Below are 17,488 nucleotides of genomic sequence, written 5' to 3' on the forward strand. Positions count from 1 at the left end.
TTAATTTTTGCAAAAAGCCCAGTTTCCCAGCTGTACCTGAATGCAGCATGAGTAGCTGTTGGAAAATCCCCCCGGTTTGCATTTTATAGGCTGTGGGTCGTTTGGGCCGACAGACATTTGGACTTCAGCCTGCTGTTCTCCAGAAGCATGGAGGTTCCGGTTCGGCCCACCTGTCTGTGTCCAGCTGAATGAGAAACCGTAGCGATAGCTGGGAGTCCTTTCTGCTTGGTTTCCATGTCATGCTTAAAGTTGAACGCCGCATTTCTGCTCTTGGTCCCATTCGGTACCGAACCGAGAGGGTTGAGTCGGATGTTTTCAGGTTAGATGAGGAATAAAGTTTGGAAACGCACAACTTTCCATCCCAGAGCTGAAGTTGCAGACAGTTCCGACCCAGAGCGCAGCGGCAGCCATCTTGCTGAGCCATCAGCTGCAGGAAGCAGCTGCACCGTAACGAACCTCACTGGTCGTTTCCGTTCTGCGACGTCTGGGGAGGAGACGCTCTGGACGGAGGGGCAGATAAGAGCAGATTCTTGTTCTGGTTTCTCCGGTCCGGATGGCGGCTCAGCTCCGCCGCAGAGGGAGGCCGGTCCGGTCCGGTCCGGTCCGCAGCGGTCAGAACCCTGAAAACTCCAGATCGGATCCGTGTCCTGATATAAACAACGCGGTGAGACGCGGAGGTTCTGGAACGATCCGGCACCGCAGGAGGTCCGGGACGCTGTTATTGCTGCTGTAGTGAACTAACAGCTCTCTGATGGCTGCAGCAGCGCCGCCAGATTGGCTCGTAGCGTGAAACGGCAGCAGCCATTAAAGCTGCTTCATATGGCCTGAGGGGCCTCATACGGAACGGGCCGGGCCCAGTGTGGGGCGGCTCATTCCGTTTCAGATGGCAGCAAACCGAACCGGGCAGAAGCAACTTTGTTTGGTTTTCACCGATTAATCTGCAGCTTTTGGTACCATCATGATGTCTTGAGCCGGAAAAGGGTAGAGTGCCTTCTCCGGGTCAGGGGGGTCGTCCTGCCTCAAGTGGAGGAGTTTAAGTATCTGGGGATCTTGTTCACGAATGAGGGAAGAAGGGAGCAGGAGATCGACAGGCGGATTGGGGCAGCGTCTACTGTGAAGCGGGCGCTGTACCGGTCCGTCGTGGTGAAGAGAGAGCTGAGCCAAAAAGCAAAGCTCTCGATTTACCGGTCGATCTACGTTCCCACCCTCATCTATGGTCATGAGCTTTGGGTCATGACCGAAAGAACGAGATCCCGGATACAAGCGGCCGAAATGGGTTTCCTCCTCCGCAGGGTGGCTGGGCTCTCCCTTAGAGAGAGAAGCTCGGTCATCCGGGAGGGACTCCGAGTAGAGCCGCTGCTCCTCCACGTCGAGAGGAGCCAGTTGAGGCTCGGGCATCTGGTCAGGATGCCTCCTGGACGCCTCCCTGGTGAGGAGTTCATGTCCCACCGGGAGGAGGGGAGACCCAGGACACGCTGGAGGGACGATGTCTCTCTATGGCCTGGAAACGCCTTGGGGTTCCTGGAGGAGCTGGAAGAAGTGGCTATGGAGGGAAGTCTGGGCCTCCCTTCTGAAGCTGCTGCCCCCGCGACCCGACCCCGGATAAGATAGATAGATAGATGGATGGATGGATGGATGGATGGAGAAGTTCATTGATAACCAGCCATTTTATATTTTGCATCAAGAGGGCCGACCATACTTTCAGAAATCTTTCATGATGCTGAATTATTTTAAAGAACTTTATATTTTAACATTTTTATGCCCTGAGAAAACTTGCTAAGCCTGGCGGTGACAAGACAGACAAGTTTTTCAGTTAGAAAATGTTTAAAGATGACAGGAAGTTTGAAAATATCACCAAGTAGTTGTGTTATTTAAAGACATTATTAACATTTCCCATACATCAACTATAAAGTCTTAATAAGGGGGGAAAAAAATCCTAAAATATATAAACAAGCAATGCTCAGCCTGGCGAGGCTCCAGCCAGCCTGGTGGCCCGCCAGGCTGATAAAACTCTGAGGGAAACCAGAGTAAATACTGACTGAATGAACAGAAAACTGTTGTTTTCTCACATTAATAAACTTAGATATTTATAAAACACAACAAAACATAAAGTTCTTAGGTTATTGGACAGAAAAATAAAAGATGAAAAGAGTAAAACGTGTGAAACACTAAATCCCCCAGAAGCAGAGAAATGTTCGGCTTATTTTTGGTCGAGAAGTTGACGCAGATCAGCTGAGTGAGCGCCATTATGGTGAAACTTAGTGTTTATATTTCTAAACAGAAGCTCTTAAAGTGCATTTTTCATGCCACACCGGACTTTGTTTATACCATTTCTCTGTGATATCGCCGCCATCTTTAATTCTGTATTTTATTTCATGCTGTTTTTCCACATTTTGGTGCTGCTGGGTGGAGAATCCAAAGTCTAATCTGAATCATTTGGCCTCATTTCCAAACTTCTCTTAAATCTACCAACTTTCATCATTTTGTTGGTTTTATTCTTGAATATTTTTCACAATTTTGTTTGTTGATTTAACCATTTAACTGTAAGTTCTTGTATATTGGTGGGAAGCTTTTTGTGTTTATTCTAAACGTGTTAAAAGATTAGTATTTTAATATCAGGTATGCATTTAAAAATAATAACTGAGGCTGACATATTAGGCTAATATTTTCTGATAATCCAAACTTGCCAATTTTCCTCTAAAATATTATTTTGGTTAAACCCTGCCCTCAGTAAACCAAAGCTCTGGATGTTAAAGTTTCATCCTGGTGCAGCTTTGCATCTTAAAGTGATTCTGTTATATTTTTATAGACACGGTCTCTCCAAACAAGTCACATTTGTTCAGTTTTTTCCTAATTTCTCTTTAATCTCTGATGTAAACAAATAAAATCAGACGTCGAGACGCTCACCAGGCAGAAACAGGCGAGGAAAACACGGCAGAGAGTTTAGAAACCGAAGAGACTTCATCAAACTGAAACCAATTAGCAAGTTGCAGAGCGACAGTCTGAAAGTCAAAGCTTTGATGTCTGAATTTTCAAAGTGCCACGAAACAAATCATAGAACTCAAACGAGGAGAAATCACGTGTGATCACACTGCTGGAGCTTTTGTTTTCTAAAAAATAAAGAGAACTGAAAGGATTTCAGGGAGGATTTGGAGTTTGTGTAAACAGCCGCGGCGTCAAACCAACGTCTTCCATCCATGAAGTTCAGTTTTAACTCGACTGCCAAACATAAGGAAACAAACTGGCAGCAAAGTTTTTCCTCTGCTGTGAGTTGGAGGTTATTCAGAAGATGATGCTGAACGGAGCGAAACACGAGGAGAAAAATTCTGAAAAGCTGTAAAAAAGATTCGTTACCGGGGTGAAAGGTCACCTTCCAGCAGGACAACCACCCTAAAATACAGCCAGCGGATGGTTTAGATCAAAGCAGATGCATCTGCTAGAATGGCCTAGTCAAAGTTCAGACCTGAATCCAACTGAGAATCAACCAGTTTTTCAGGAACATATCTTCATTTTATAGCACAATCAAGTAATTATGTTGTTATGCAAAAATCCATCCATTTTCTTACACCCTGGTCCCTCAATGGGGTCGGGAGGGTTGCTGGTTCCTCTCCAGCTGGCGTTCCGGGCGAGAGGTGGGGTCACCTGGACAGGTCACCAGTCTGTCGCAGGGCAACACAGAGAAACACAGGACACACAACCATGCACACACACACTCACACCTAGGGGCAATTTAGAGAGACCAATTAACCTGACAGTCATGTTTTTGGACTGTGGGAGGAAACCGGAGTACCTGGAGAAAACCCACCATGCACAGGGAGAACATGGAGACTCCATGCAGAAAGACCGGGAATCGAACCCAGAACCTTCTTGCTGCAAGGCAACAGCTCTACCAACTGCACCACTGTGCAGCCCCGTTATGCAAATATTATATATCAAATATGACTTGAAACAAATTGGACTTCCTGATTTAACGCCTTGAAATTGGGCCTCTGTCTCTTTAAGAAGCTCCAGCTCTGTGAGGCTCCACCTTCAGGAAGTCGTCCCAACATGGCTTAACCCTCTAACAACATTTTTACCAGAGAAGCAGATCCTATGATGAGCTCAGCAGCTCCACCAGGTGTTTGCTAATTGCTGCTGACTAGTCTGAAGGAGCCGAGAGTGGGAGGAGCTATGCATAGAAGGCGGGGCTAGGTCCACAGCTGAATGGGTTGCCATGGAGATTAAAGGATTTCCTCAAACATGCATGAAAGAATCAAAGCAACATTTAAGATCTGTTTTAACATTTTAACATGATGGGATTTTACATAAAACTTCCCCTTTAAATGGGCAAACAGGGCAGCTCTGAACTGGTTCCAGAGGCTGACAGGCTTTCAGACCGGAGGCGGTGGAGGAGGAGGAGGCAGTGATGGAGGCGGCGTTCCCAGTCACAGACTGGGACCCTCCAGCCGCCCTGGTGTTAATTTTCTGCTCTGCTTGTTTGCAATATCTGCAGCTGAATGTACTCTGATCATTAAAGTCAACGATTCAGAGAACACCGAAGGCTTCCCCTGTTGGAGTTTGATCTGCCAGCAGCTGAAGAACTGCAGGATCGTCTAGAAGCAGGCATTAGTTGATCAATCTAATTATGAAGGCTTCATTAAAAGCATCATTATTTCTGCTTTTTGGCTCATGACAGGTTCTCCTTATTAACTCATAAGTTACATCATAAAACAAAGTTTTTTTCTAAAAAAAAACTTCTTGTAGATGTTCTACACTGATGCGGATAGATGGACGGACAAATTGCTTTAGTTCAATAAATCAAACAATAACCAGCAGCCATATGGAGCTGCACCGCAGTGGAGGTTAAAGGTCAAAACCTGAATTTATGATTCTTTAGTTTTATTGGGAGGGAGAGAGGGAAGGATGGGATTCATTTATCTATTTTTATCTGAGCTCTAAACTGTAAACATGAGGAAAATAATCCCCAAACCAGTAAAATGTCTAAAACCAGTAAATTCAGTCTAAAACCAGTAAAATGTCTGAAACCAGTAAAATGTCTGAAACCAGTAAAATGTCTAAAACCAGTAAAATGTCTGAAACCAGTAAATTCTGTCTAAAACCAGTAAAATGTCTGAAACCAGTAAAATGTCTGAAACCAGTAAAATGTCTAAACCCAGTAAATCCTGTCTGAAACCAGTAAATTCAGTTTAAAACCAGAAAATTGTCTGAAACCAGTAAAATGTCTGAAACCAGTAAAATGTCTGAAACCAGTAAAATGTCTGAAACCAGTAAAATGTCTAAACCCAGTAAATCCTGTCTGAAACCAGTAAATTCAGTCTGAAACCAGTAAAATGTCTGAAACCAGTAAAATGTCTGAAACCAGTGAGGGTCTCCTGGTGTTTCTGCTGTTTTCCAGCAGGATTCCCAGCAGCCTGCTGGAGTGAAGCTCGGCTCGCTGTGAATCTGGGTTTTCACTCCGACTTCTCAAAGCAGCTCAAACAGCTGAAGAAGAAAAAATAAAAACTGGGAGGAACGGAGATGAGACGGATTTTGGGATGAGTTCGGGGACTTGGGGAGAGATTGTGGCTTTGGTTGGAGGCAGGAGAGGGAGGAGGTTCAAACTTCCAGCTCTGCGTTCGGCGCCGAAGGAGCAGGAGCGGCTTTGTGTTTCCTCCCAGGTTAAAACAACCAAGATTTTAAAATATTCGCATTAATTGGAGCCGATCCGAACGACTCCTGGCGGCGATCAGCAGCGTGTTCCTCTGAGGACGGATCAGAGAAAGGAAAACGTTGTTTTATCTGTATGATGAAGATCGGGGCCTCTCAGACTGAACCCGACGCCGTTTAGACGCAGCTCTGAAGAATAACCGGGTCATCGGGCCATACAGACGCTTCAGACCCAAACGTGCTGCTGCAGTCGCTCCTCCATCGATCTCCTCAGGTTCCTCTGTCAGATTCTAACAAACAGACATGAACTACGTTGTGTTTTTGGGTTCAACGTTGTTTTTCCTTTCATTTGTCGTCATCACTGACAGAATCTGGGTCAAGCTTCCACTCGACCCGTCGTCTCCATGAACGTTTCAACACGGCTGGAGTCATGGAGGAGGTTTCTGCTCCGTCAGTTTCAGGCCGGATGTCAGGAGGAAACGGAGGCATTTACACCTCCTCACCACCAGAGGCAGCAGATTAACAGTCAGACACATCGCCCTGCACAGTACGCCCAACACGCCTCACCGCTCTGACATCACATCCTGCACCACGCCTCACCGCTCTGACATCACATCCTGCTGCAGGCCTCAACGCTCTGACATCACATCCTGCACCACGCCTCACCGCTCTGACATCACATCCTGCCTCCACATAACCTCTGCTCTGGTTATTTCCTGCCACATTCTTCCTCCTCCGTTTCGTCGATGACCTGCATCATAATTTTAGATTAAACTCTTAAATTCCCAGTGAATGTTTCGTCCAGAGCTTTTCTGGTGATTGAGGCAGGATGTGGGCTAATCCGGCGCTCTGCATCGCACAGCGGTGTTAGACTAACACAGGAGGAGGTGAAATCTGACACACAGGCTGAATGTTTGCTCAGCTTGAACACACACACACACACACACACACACACACACACACGCCTCACATCGACAACCTCTGACATTTAAACAAAGATTAACCTCGTCAATCAGAGCTTTGACTCCCTGCTCAGATGGAAACAGGAAGACAAACAGAGCTGAGCAAACATCTAATAACCAGAGATGAATCATTAATATCCAAACTAAACAAACAGAAACACAGATATGAAACTTTAGGTCGATAACTTTGAGACTTGGAGGTTAAACTCCCAAATCCAGCTCCGATAATATTCCAGGCTGCACTGCTCCATCAGGAACGTTTTAAAGTTTCTACATCATTTAGACGGACTGTCAGGAAAGTTCTCGCTGGTGTCTTCTGGTATTTAAGAGCTTCTGTCTTGAAGCCAGTTTGGTTCCCGCCTTGGCAGCTGAGCGTGAGCTGATCATGTCTGACCCGGAGGAGAGCCGCGGCTCCGCGTGTGAAATGAAAATGGACAGAGCGCAGTTTGAGCCCCAAGGCAGTGAGCCGACCTGTCAGAGAAAATGAGTCCGACCGAGGCCGGATCGGCGTCTCTGTTCCCGCTTTAAACTCACTTGACTCAGATCCAAACGCCTCTTCCTGAACTGCAACGTCCTGCCGTCCAATCAGAGCCCGTTTAAATCTGGAATAAAATCTAATGTTTGAGTTTAAAACAACCATAACGGCTGATGTTCTTCCATCTTTATAGTCATTCTGACCGTTGACATGCGACACCTGAAGCCTGTGCAGAACATGAGAACGGTTCCAGACGGTTCTGGACTATTTTAAATCAGGAGTCTGGCTTGTTTCAGTGAGTTTCCAGCCAAACAACCATCAGCATCACGTCTCTATTTCACACAGTTATTATGTCATCACCAAACGAGTGAAAAAAACATCAACTATTGCAAGAAATAAATAAAAAGCTTCATTTTAAGATGCTTAGTGTAGCGGCTGAAATCCTATATTTTAGGCTACTGGTGGTTGTTCTTGAAAGGAATTGGTTTTACGTGCGCTCAATTAAGATTTAAGATGCCGATCTTCCGTTTGACATAAAATAAAGTCATTTATTGTCAGAACAAATGTCCATTGTCTCACTGTTTCCATTTGGATCCACATAAATTTGACATACACCCAAACCAACCACAGTGAAAACTGTTTGCCTCTGCCCATTAACACCTGAACAAAATCATGGTTGACCTTAAATACCCCCCACCCCATCAGACACTCAGAACTCAAAATGAAATACGCCCCCTGGTGGCGATAAACACCTGAAAGGATAAATGGCTCCTACACTTAGTGATGCATTATTATAATAATACCAAGTACAGTTTTATTTTCTGAGACTCTAATTTTTCCTCTAAAACAAACTTTCGTCTAATTTCTGTCAGAATTAAAATCTAATTAGATGAAATGTACAGATCATAACAGAACATCTCAGTGAAGATTCACATTTTAGAAAAGGCAGCAACAATCTTCTGCAACTTTCAAAATGGGCAAAATTTGTAAAATTTTACAATAATTTGGGTCAAAAAAAGGTAAAAATATGACATCAGCAAACAAAGTGATGGTTGCTGGTTAAACCTGCAGCTACAAACCCTGTTTGGTTTAAAGGTTTGAAGTTTTATCCACCCAGTTCAAGATTTATTGAGTTTTAATCACGAGGTGGGCGGAGCATCCAAAAACTAAAAGTAAAACAGGATTTGGTCTATTCAAGTACTGAGCAACTGATCAAATTATCATTTCATATTTAAAAAACTTCCAAGAGGACCAAAACGTAAAGTTATGTGGAAATCTTGGCATTTTAAGGATGAAAATGAAAATAATTCATATGATTAAGAAAATCATGCAAAAGGAAATGTTTCCAAATCAGTTTCTGTCAAAACTTTAACAGAACCTGCAGGTGTGTGTCTGTGTCTGGTGGATCTTTGGTTAAAACATGTTTGTTTTTCACTCAGTGGGTAGAAAATCCACACATTTTACTCAAGTAGGAGTAAAAATACTTCATAATAAAGTTACTCAAAATTACATTGTAGTAAAAATATTCCTAAAAGTAGATTTTCTTTCAAAACATGTAGTTGAGTAAACGTAAGTAGTTTCTGCCCAGCTGTGTTAATAATTCATCGGTTAGATCAACACGAATCTAAACCAGATTCTTCTTTCCATCTTCTCTTCCCTCCTCTTTGTCTCCGACCGAACCAAGTGATTGGACTCGGCGCCGGCTCGTCTCATCCGGTTCATTAGCCTCTTTGCAAACGACGAGCCGACGCCTTTTATGGTCTCCATGGAGACGGTGAGGGGGCTTCAAAACGGTGCAAACCCAATCTGCCGCGCTCATCACCAACCTGAGCTGCTGCAGTGGGAGTAGAGGTGGAGCGGCGCGCTCATGCAGTGAAGATCTGACATCACACACACACACACACACACACACACACACACACACACACAGATAGGAAAGACTTCCAGAAACAGGAGTCTGGCTAGGAGACGATGAAAAGACTTTGGTTTATTTTGGTTTTAATAATTTCACTGCAAAAATCTTACCAGCTAACTTTGGTCTGGTTTCTAGTGCAAACATCTTAATACACATGAAATAACACAAAACTAACTTAAAAGTAAGCTTTCTGTGAGAATTATCAGCTTGTTTCAAGCCAATAATTCCTCAGTATGGATGAAAAACTAATTGTTCCATCAGCAGATTATTTCACTTGTTACAAGATATTTTCCCCACATTTTTAATGAAACAATCTGACAAAGGAACTGGAAGTTTTTCACTTGAAATAAGATAAACTTTCAAGATATTTTTGCCAGAAATGAGACTAAAATGTGTTTTTGCAGTGAAAACGTCTCTAAAAAGGTTTCATTCTGACTGATTAGATATGAAACGTTAGTTTGGGAATCCATAAAAATCTGCCTGTGTGTCGTCCCGAATGACATCAGGAGGTTACGTGAACGATGAGTCAGACCTTCATAAAATAGTGATTCTGCATTTATCATCTCCAACTGTCCAGCATCGTAGAAATGCATCTGTGGGTAATTAAGTGAACACAACAGTTTGATGAATATTGGATTAATACGGGTTGTACTGAGGCTCCCTGGTGATTTCTTTGGTTTTCTCGGTTCTGCTGCTCAGTGGAGCCGTCACCAGGCAGGAAGTGGCGCGCTCCGCCGGATCTTCAGCTGACTGCGTTCATGTCTGAATCCTCACGTACTGGGTCAGGAGAGAGCATGCAAACGAGCCGCTTCCCTCGGTGACCTGGTTTCTCTGAAGCCGGAGTCTGACTTCATATTTAGCTAATGTGAAGAAGAAAATGTGGGGAGGAGAAAAATATATATTTTTTGGCCTTCAGGAGCAGGAGAGGCTCAAGTAGCCGAATTCCCAGTGGACGAATGCAGAACTCAATAAATCCAAGGATTCCTGCAGGAAGGTTTGAAGAAGACTCCATCTGACACGACCTGATGAAGATGAAGATGAAGACGACTCACCGGCTGTTGAGGATTGTGAAACTTGTGAGTTATTGTGTGATATTTATTAATGATAAAATCAATCTGTGTTTGGTGGTGACAGACTGCTCTGCTGTGGTTTTTATCACTAAACAGTAGCAACATGGACTTACAGTTTCATCACCGTATTTTGTGGTACTGTTGTGATAACGATAAAACTGAACTCTTTATTATCCATTTCAGGCAACCATATGGCAAACACTGGTCTTCAGAAGCATTCAGATTTATAAAGAAGTGTGATTCATAAAACTAAACTGCACACAGTAACTGCATTTGATCATATTTTCAGATTTACTGATATGACGCTCTCACTGGGGCTGCACAGTGGCGTAGTTGGTAGAGCTGTTGCCTTGCAGCAAGAAGGTTCTGGGTTCGATTCCCGGCCTGGGGTCTTTCTGCATGGAGTTTGCATGTTCTCCCTGTGCAGGGTGGGTTTTCTCCGGGTACTCCGGTTTCCTCCCACAGTCCAACAACATGACTGTCAGGTTAATTGGCCTGTCCAAATTGTCTCTAGGTGTGAGAGTGTGTGTGTGTGCATGATTGTTTGTCCTGTGTGTCTCTGTGTTGCCCTGCGACAGACTGGTGACCTGTCCAGGTGACCCCGCCTCTCGCCCGGAACGTTAGCTGGAGAGGCACCAGCACCTCCTGACCCCACTGAGGGACAAGGGTGCAAGAAAATGGATGGATGGATGGATGGACGCTCTCACTGCAGAAACAACAGAGAAGAAAAACCAACAATCCTGACGATACCAACAGCTTTGGGAGTTTTAAACATTGTTAGCTGCTGACCGACTGGAGCGCGTCACCGAGCTAATGTTTACGTTACCGCAGCTAGCCGAGGCAGGTGCTAGCTAGCATTAGCATTAGCAGGCCATAAGAAGAACGGCCTTCTGTGTGCGACGTTGCATTTGTGCTGCCAACCTGAGCGAGCAGAGAGACTGATGTGAGCATATAGATGTGTGAACAAAGAATAATCTGTCATGTGAATTTAAGTTTTCAACGCGACTGGTTCGCTTCCTGTTATCTTATATTGTTATTGCAATAAACAATAATATTGTTGCCTGGAGACCATTTTTATTAAATAAATGGTAATGTCATCATAAAACCCATTCACAGAGATCGATGAACTTTAAATTCTAATGAACATTTAATGCAGGAACTGGAAATTTAAAATCCAAAATAAATAAAACAGAAACAAAATATAAAATTCATTAGGAAGTTTCTGTAAACAAAACTGTCCTTCAAAAGACGGTTTAGTTCAGACAAAACATCAGACTGAAGACTTTCAGCTTAATTCTGCGTCCTCTGATCAGCAGTAGCAGCAGCATTCACCGTTTGTGCTGCTCCACATCACACACACACACACACACACACACACACACACACACACACACACACACACGCACACGCACACGCACACGCCGTCCTCCAGGGCAAGCGGTGTTAAAACTCTGCACATGACGGCTGCATGGAGCCAAACCAACACTGGTTGCTTCTGTACGGTCCGACTCAGAGCCTCCGTCCTCCTGCAGGAACCCAAATGCTTCGGTCTTTGCTTAGCGGCCAGCAGATTATTCATCCCAGGTATCACATCTGGTCAGTCTCTGTCACAGCCTGAAAACCTGCTGGGCGGCAACATGTGCAGAGAAACCTGGAGCAGCTGATGACGAATCAATACTGATCGAAGTCTCATTTAGTGCTGGAATAACTTTAGCGTCAATCCTTGTAACTATGCCTGCCACATAAACAACAAATCAATTAATCGCATGATAAATTAAAATGAGCTCAATCATTTCCATTTGCATGTTTTACCGTTTTTCTCTTTTCCTACCAAAAACTGGATGATAAAAGTCATCTAGCTCACTAAGGTCATCCATAGGGTGTCTAAGGTCATCTATAGGGCCTCTAAGGTCACCTATAGAGCCGCTAAGGTCATCCATAGGGCCGCTAAGGTCATCCATAGGGCCTCTAAGGTCACCCTAAGGTCACCCATAGAGTTGCTAAGGTCATCTATAGGGTCTCTAAGGTCACCCATAGGGCCTAAGGCAGGGGTGGGCAACTCCAGCCCTTAAGGGTCTCCTGCAACTTTTAGATGAGTCTCAACTTCAACACACCTGAGTCAAATAACGAGGTCGTTAGCAGGACTCTGGAGAACCTGACTGCACTTAGGAGGTGATTCAGCTGTTGGATTCAAGTGTGTTGGACCAGGGAGACGTCTAAGAGCTGCAGGACACCGGCCCTCCAGGACCAGGACTGCCCACCCCTGGCCTAAGGTCACCAATAGGGCTGCTAAGGTCATCTATAGGGCCTCTAAGGTTACCAATAGGGCCTCTAAGGTCACCTATACAGCCTCTAAGGTCACCAATAGGGCTGCTAAGGTCATCTATAGGGCCTCTAAGGTCGCCCATAGGGCTGCTAAGGTCATCTATAGCAGTGGTCCCCAACCTTTTTATTACCGCGGACCGGTCAAGACTTGGAAAATTTTGCTGCGGCCCGGTGGGGGTGGGGAAGGGTGAGGCGGTGTTGGTGTTCCCGCTAAATCCTGAATATACCCAATTTGGGTCGTCTTGGCCCTTTTATCGCAGCCTATGGGGTTTTTCCTGTCTGGGAACGAGAATATGACCTGCTGAATGTGACAGGTAGCCAATCAAAAAGCGCGGTGACGCAAGAACAGAGGGGAATCCCAAACAGCTGACATATCGCGCAACTGAGAGTCCGGTGGATATCGGAGATGATATGTGGAAATGTTTATTATTAAATATAAAGGTCATTATTATGTTTATTCAGTTAAAAATGTTAACTATGAAAAAACATAGTCACCTCCAAATCATAGAGCAGCAAATAGAGCGGCTGCTCCCGTCGTCTTTCATCCACCGCCTTTTCTTTTTGTTACGTCTTTTATCTCTTAAAATGACTCCACAAACTATCACTATTGCTTCTACATCGTCATCCGTGTTTGGTTATTCTAAATTCCCGCTATGTTGGGGGTTTTACTGGATTATCCTCTGGAATCGGGATGTTCGTGACTGGAATCGGTTCGTGTTGCTCCTGCCTTGGACACACGAACCGATCGAACCTGTTGGACTTTTATCAGCTCTGTGGTCACAGAGGTTTGGAGAATCGGCCGACAATTCTTAAATCTTTCCGTCTAAACCACACTTAAGACTCACAAGCTCTACTCATCTCCTCTCGACCGCTGCCCAAACGCTCTGACTCTGGTCGCTGTGGTAAGGTTTATTTATCCCTTCAAAATAAGATACAGATGTGGCACAAAAACGAACATTTTACTTTCGTGAAAACTTTAACTCACGATACTGACTAACGGGAGCCCAGAGCTTGTTTCTCTGCAACGAGACGGTCCCATCTGGGAGTGATGGGAGACAATAACACCCGAAGTGTTGCTTATATCCACAGCCTGCTTGGTCTCTACGTGGCGAAGCAGCTTGAAGCTTCATTGCCTCATTAGCAGCCGGTCGCCGCATGTTATGCAGAGCGGCTTGTAATGTGGGACTCACCTACCGGTCCGGGATAAATCCATTCTCCTGTCTCTTCTCTGGGCCTTTTCCCCTTTGCAAAGAAATTTTCCAAAGACATCTGATCTGTTTCTTACTCATTTCGCTGCTTGTGGCCTCAGTGTTGGCGCGCAAGTAACCGAGAGAATCCGGTTAAAGGATTTTCAAAATAAAAGATCCTCCAGACTCAAATATTTTGGAAATATTTCACTATTTTTTGTGCGGCCCAGTACCAATTGGTCCACGGACCGGTACAGGTCCACGGACCCGGGGTTGGGGACCACTGATCTATAGGGCCTCTAAGGTCACCTATAGAGCCTCTAAGGTCACCAATAGGGCCTCCAAGGTCATCTATAGGGCCTCCAAGGTCATCTATAGGGCGCTGTGGCCGCCTCCTCTGCTTAGTTTGGGTTATTTTTAAGTTTACCATAGATGTGTGCATAATTTAGGAATTAGTTTTTGATTCATTCAGTTATTTATTCACAACTAAACATGTTTTCAATAGAGAGCAGAAAGATGAATTTAGGCTCCAGCATACATTCCGTGCCTGAACACCTGGAGGCAGATAGCAAACCGGCATCGTTTCAAGCTGATCCATCAGCAGCCATCAGTCTGGACCCGACAGGCGCCGGCGTGCTGGGAGCAAAGTTCACGTCCAGCCGGACTGACGGGAGCAGAGGAGACGGAAACAGACCGGGAGAGTGACGCTTCGCTCCTCCTGGGGCCGAAACACGTCTGAAGAACCACTCTGAACCGTTTGGTCCATACAGTGATATGGACGATTAATTAGAAATATTAAAATGCTGAATCCTCCATGATGAAATGTATTTAAAAAATAAATGTACATATTTAATTTCTGTTTTATTTCTACCACCTGGTTCTGTAAGGTGGTTAGAGAACTCATCCAACAAGCTCCGTTTGCTCCAATATAAACACAGCAACACATCCAAATATCTGACCTTTGACCTGAATATCCAGCCAGCCAACTAACCGACACACTGAGACCCAACAGAGCAGAACTGCAGTGAAGGAAGAATCAATTTTAGTCCTTATGTATCATTCATCCCTGAAAACAACTGGTTCTTATCCTGTTCAGGCGTCAGAACGACTTTTTGGACCAAAGTTCAACCAAAATCTGTTTTTTCAGTGCAGCTTGGACTTTTATTTTGAAATAAACCACCAGAAAACCACGGCATGAACATGAGTGCAGAGCAGTGCCACGTTTATGGTTTCTGTAAATATTATGTGGAGACCAGAGCGCGCACGCGCGCGCGCACACGCACACACACACACACACACACACACACACACACACACACACACACACACACACACACACACACACACACACACACACACACACACACACACACACACACACACACACACACACACACACAGCTCAAACCACCTCTGCAGTTCCAGATCCTGAGCCGTCTCCATCTCTCCATCAGATCAGACATTCCCAGTAACTTTCCGAAACCCCCGCCGACCTCTGACCTCCTCCCCCACCCACTCGCCTTCTCCTCCGCTGGCAGCAGCTTCACCTCTGCCTGTTCTGGTTGCAGCAATGCATCTATTAAAGTTACATTAAACAACAGAACTCCAGAACAGCCGGCTCCTCAGATCTGATCTAAAATCTTCTGCGGAGCCAAACGAGGCAGAGGAACCCAACAAAACTGAATCTGTTCAGTCAGAGCTCAATTCCTGCCTGTTCCTCACCAAAATACACAGAGAAACTGAGTGAGACGCCTCACCAGCTGAAGCTCCTGCAGAGCTGCAGCTTCTGCTCTCACACCGACGTCCAGCAGCAGCTGATGTGGATCATCTGACTAAAGACCCTCCCAGTGCAGCTCAAACACCTCACTGCCCCCCACCGGCCCCCTGCGGGGCATTCACAGACCCAGCAGGGGGCCACGCAGTCAGCAGCCCACCCTGCAGGACAAACACCCCCACTCCTGTTGGGAGGAACGGATCGACTCCATGCAGAGACACGCAGCTGGACGAGCAGCTAAACACATGCAACTAATAAATAAAATATTATGAATCAATCGATCAGAGTTCAGACCGAGCGTCTCCAGAACATCTGAGTTCATTTCACACCACAAACATCTGGAAACAGCAGCAGCAGGTCTGTCACTGTAACTAATAATAAATCATGAAAGCAGAAATTATTGAGCTGATTTAATGTATGATGATAATGAGTGATTTATTGCTTGTTGCGACAGCAACACGTTCCACTGACAGACGAAGCCGTTTAGTTCCCGACATTCAGGAGAAATAATCCTGATCATCTGTTGCTGCACGCAATAAAAGCCAAACTTTTTAAAACATTAATATTGGAGTCGATTTAAATTTTAAAATCAAGTTACCATACATCAACAAAATAAGCAACATTTTCAATTCAAAATATTTTTTTCTGCTAAACTGTTGAATATGAGCTCAATTACAAAGAAATCGTGTTTTTAATCTGCTATCAGATTGAAGTTCATCAGTTTCAGGAGCTACAAGTGAACCGTCGTTAGCATTAGCTGCTATAATTTTATTCATTCATCAGAAACATACCTGGAGTGTTGCTTTGATTCTTTCAGGCACGTTTGAGAAATCCTATAATCTCCATGGCAACCATCCCTGGGTGGATCTAGCCCCGCCTCCTCCCAGGAGCTGCAGCTTCCTAGCTAAAGAGCTTCCGCCTCTCTCACTCAGCTCCTTCAGACTAGCCAGCAGCAATTAGCAAACAGCTGGTGGAACTGCTGAGCTCGTTATAGGAGCTGCTTCTCAGAGCAACGCTGGTAAAAACGTGAAAGGGTTAATAAAGGAGCCATGTTGGGATGACTTCCTGGAGTTACAGAAAGAGACAGAGGCCCAATTTCAAGGTGTTACATGAGGAAGTAACATTTATTTTAAGTCGTATTCGATACATATAGCATCTTTATGACTGAAGTTAGAATAGTTACTTAATTATGCTATAAAATGGCACTATGTGTCTAGAAAACATACAGTACTGCGGCTTTAATTAATGCGTTAAAGTCCCGCCCCTAATTAATATACGTTGCAACACAGATAATTAATAAAACACCACACACAGTGCACACCACCAGGTTAACTTCTCTACCTCTTTAACATCTCCAACAGGAAGATGGCTATGCTGGAGATGAAGGGAGCACAGACGCTCGTACGAGGAATCAGATGTCAGAACGCATTTCCCTCCAACATCGCTGAGATTTACTTCAGCGTAGTGATGCTGATGAGCTACAGGTGCTGCCAGGACACAGAACCGGGCCTGGAGGGAAGAACTGGCAGCTGGTCGCCAACAAGCAGCTGGAAGCTGAATCTGATCAGCTGCTGCTGCGAAGCTTCAGTCCGATTAGCATCAGGTAAACCGAGGAAGAGGAGGAGGAAGGTCGCTCTTCCTCCTGCAGCTGCTGGATTCAACGGTCTTAAAACTCCTCATTTACATCCAATTAAGACTAAAAATGTACTTAAAATATATTTTCATGCATAGAAAAAACTAAATACTTTGTGTTTGGCATAAGAAATTAAATTAAATCTACAAACATTTAGTTTTACATTCATGAAGAAGATAAACATAAGATTATTGTACACATCCACCTTTAACATTTTTCTATATTCTGTTAGTTTTTGGGTTAGATTTTTATATAAAATGAAAAACAACAAGGCCTCTGAAAATAACACATTTTGCTGGTTGATAAATTGTCCCAGTAATTACAATAATAAAGAATAATAGTCATTTTGAGTCCATTTATCAATAATGGCGCAAAAATGAAATGAAATCAAATTTTATTCGTAGATCACATTTCAAACTGCTTTACATCATAAAAACACAAAAATCAACAACAAACATTACATTTTTCTAAGCGCCGTCATTCAAACATCAAACTGTTGGT

The 17,488-nt window shown here is 44.5% G+C and overlaps 1 protein-coding gene across 7 annotated transcripts in view; it reads right to left on the reverse strand.

The window, feature by feature from the left end:
* Positions 1-17,488, reverse strand: part of large2 (LARGE xylosyl- and glucuronyltransferase 2) — a 66,711-nt gene that overhangs the window by 35,724 nt on the left and 13,499 nt on the right. For 2 of the 7 annotated variants that reach the window (XM_081605565.1, XM_008406081.3), the window contains exon 1: positions 7,143-7,273. The exons of the other annotated variants lie outside the window; for them this stretch is intronic. The gene's annotated coding sequence lies outside the window, so the exon portion shown is untranslated. Of the gene's footprint in view, positions 1-7,142; positions 7,274-17,488 lie in introns of those variants that run through there. 7 annotated transcript variants of the gene reach the window in all.

The sequence above is a fragment of the Poecilia reticulata genome, chromosome 3 (assembly GCF_904066995.2).
Source record: "Poecilia reticulata chromosome 3, P_reticulata-male-v2, whole genome shotgun sequence".
In the NCBI taxonomy this organism is placed as follows: domain Eukaryota; kingdom Metazoa; phylum Chordata; class Actinopteri; order Cyprinodontiformes; family Poeciliidae; genus Poecilia; species Poecilia reticulata.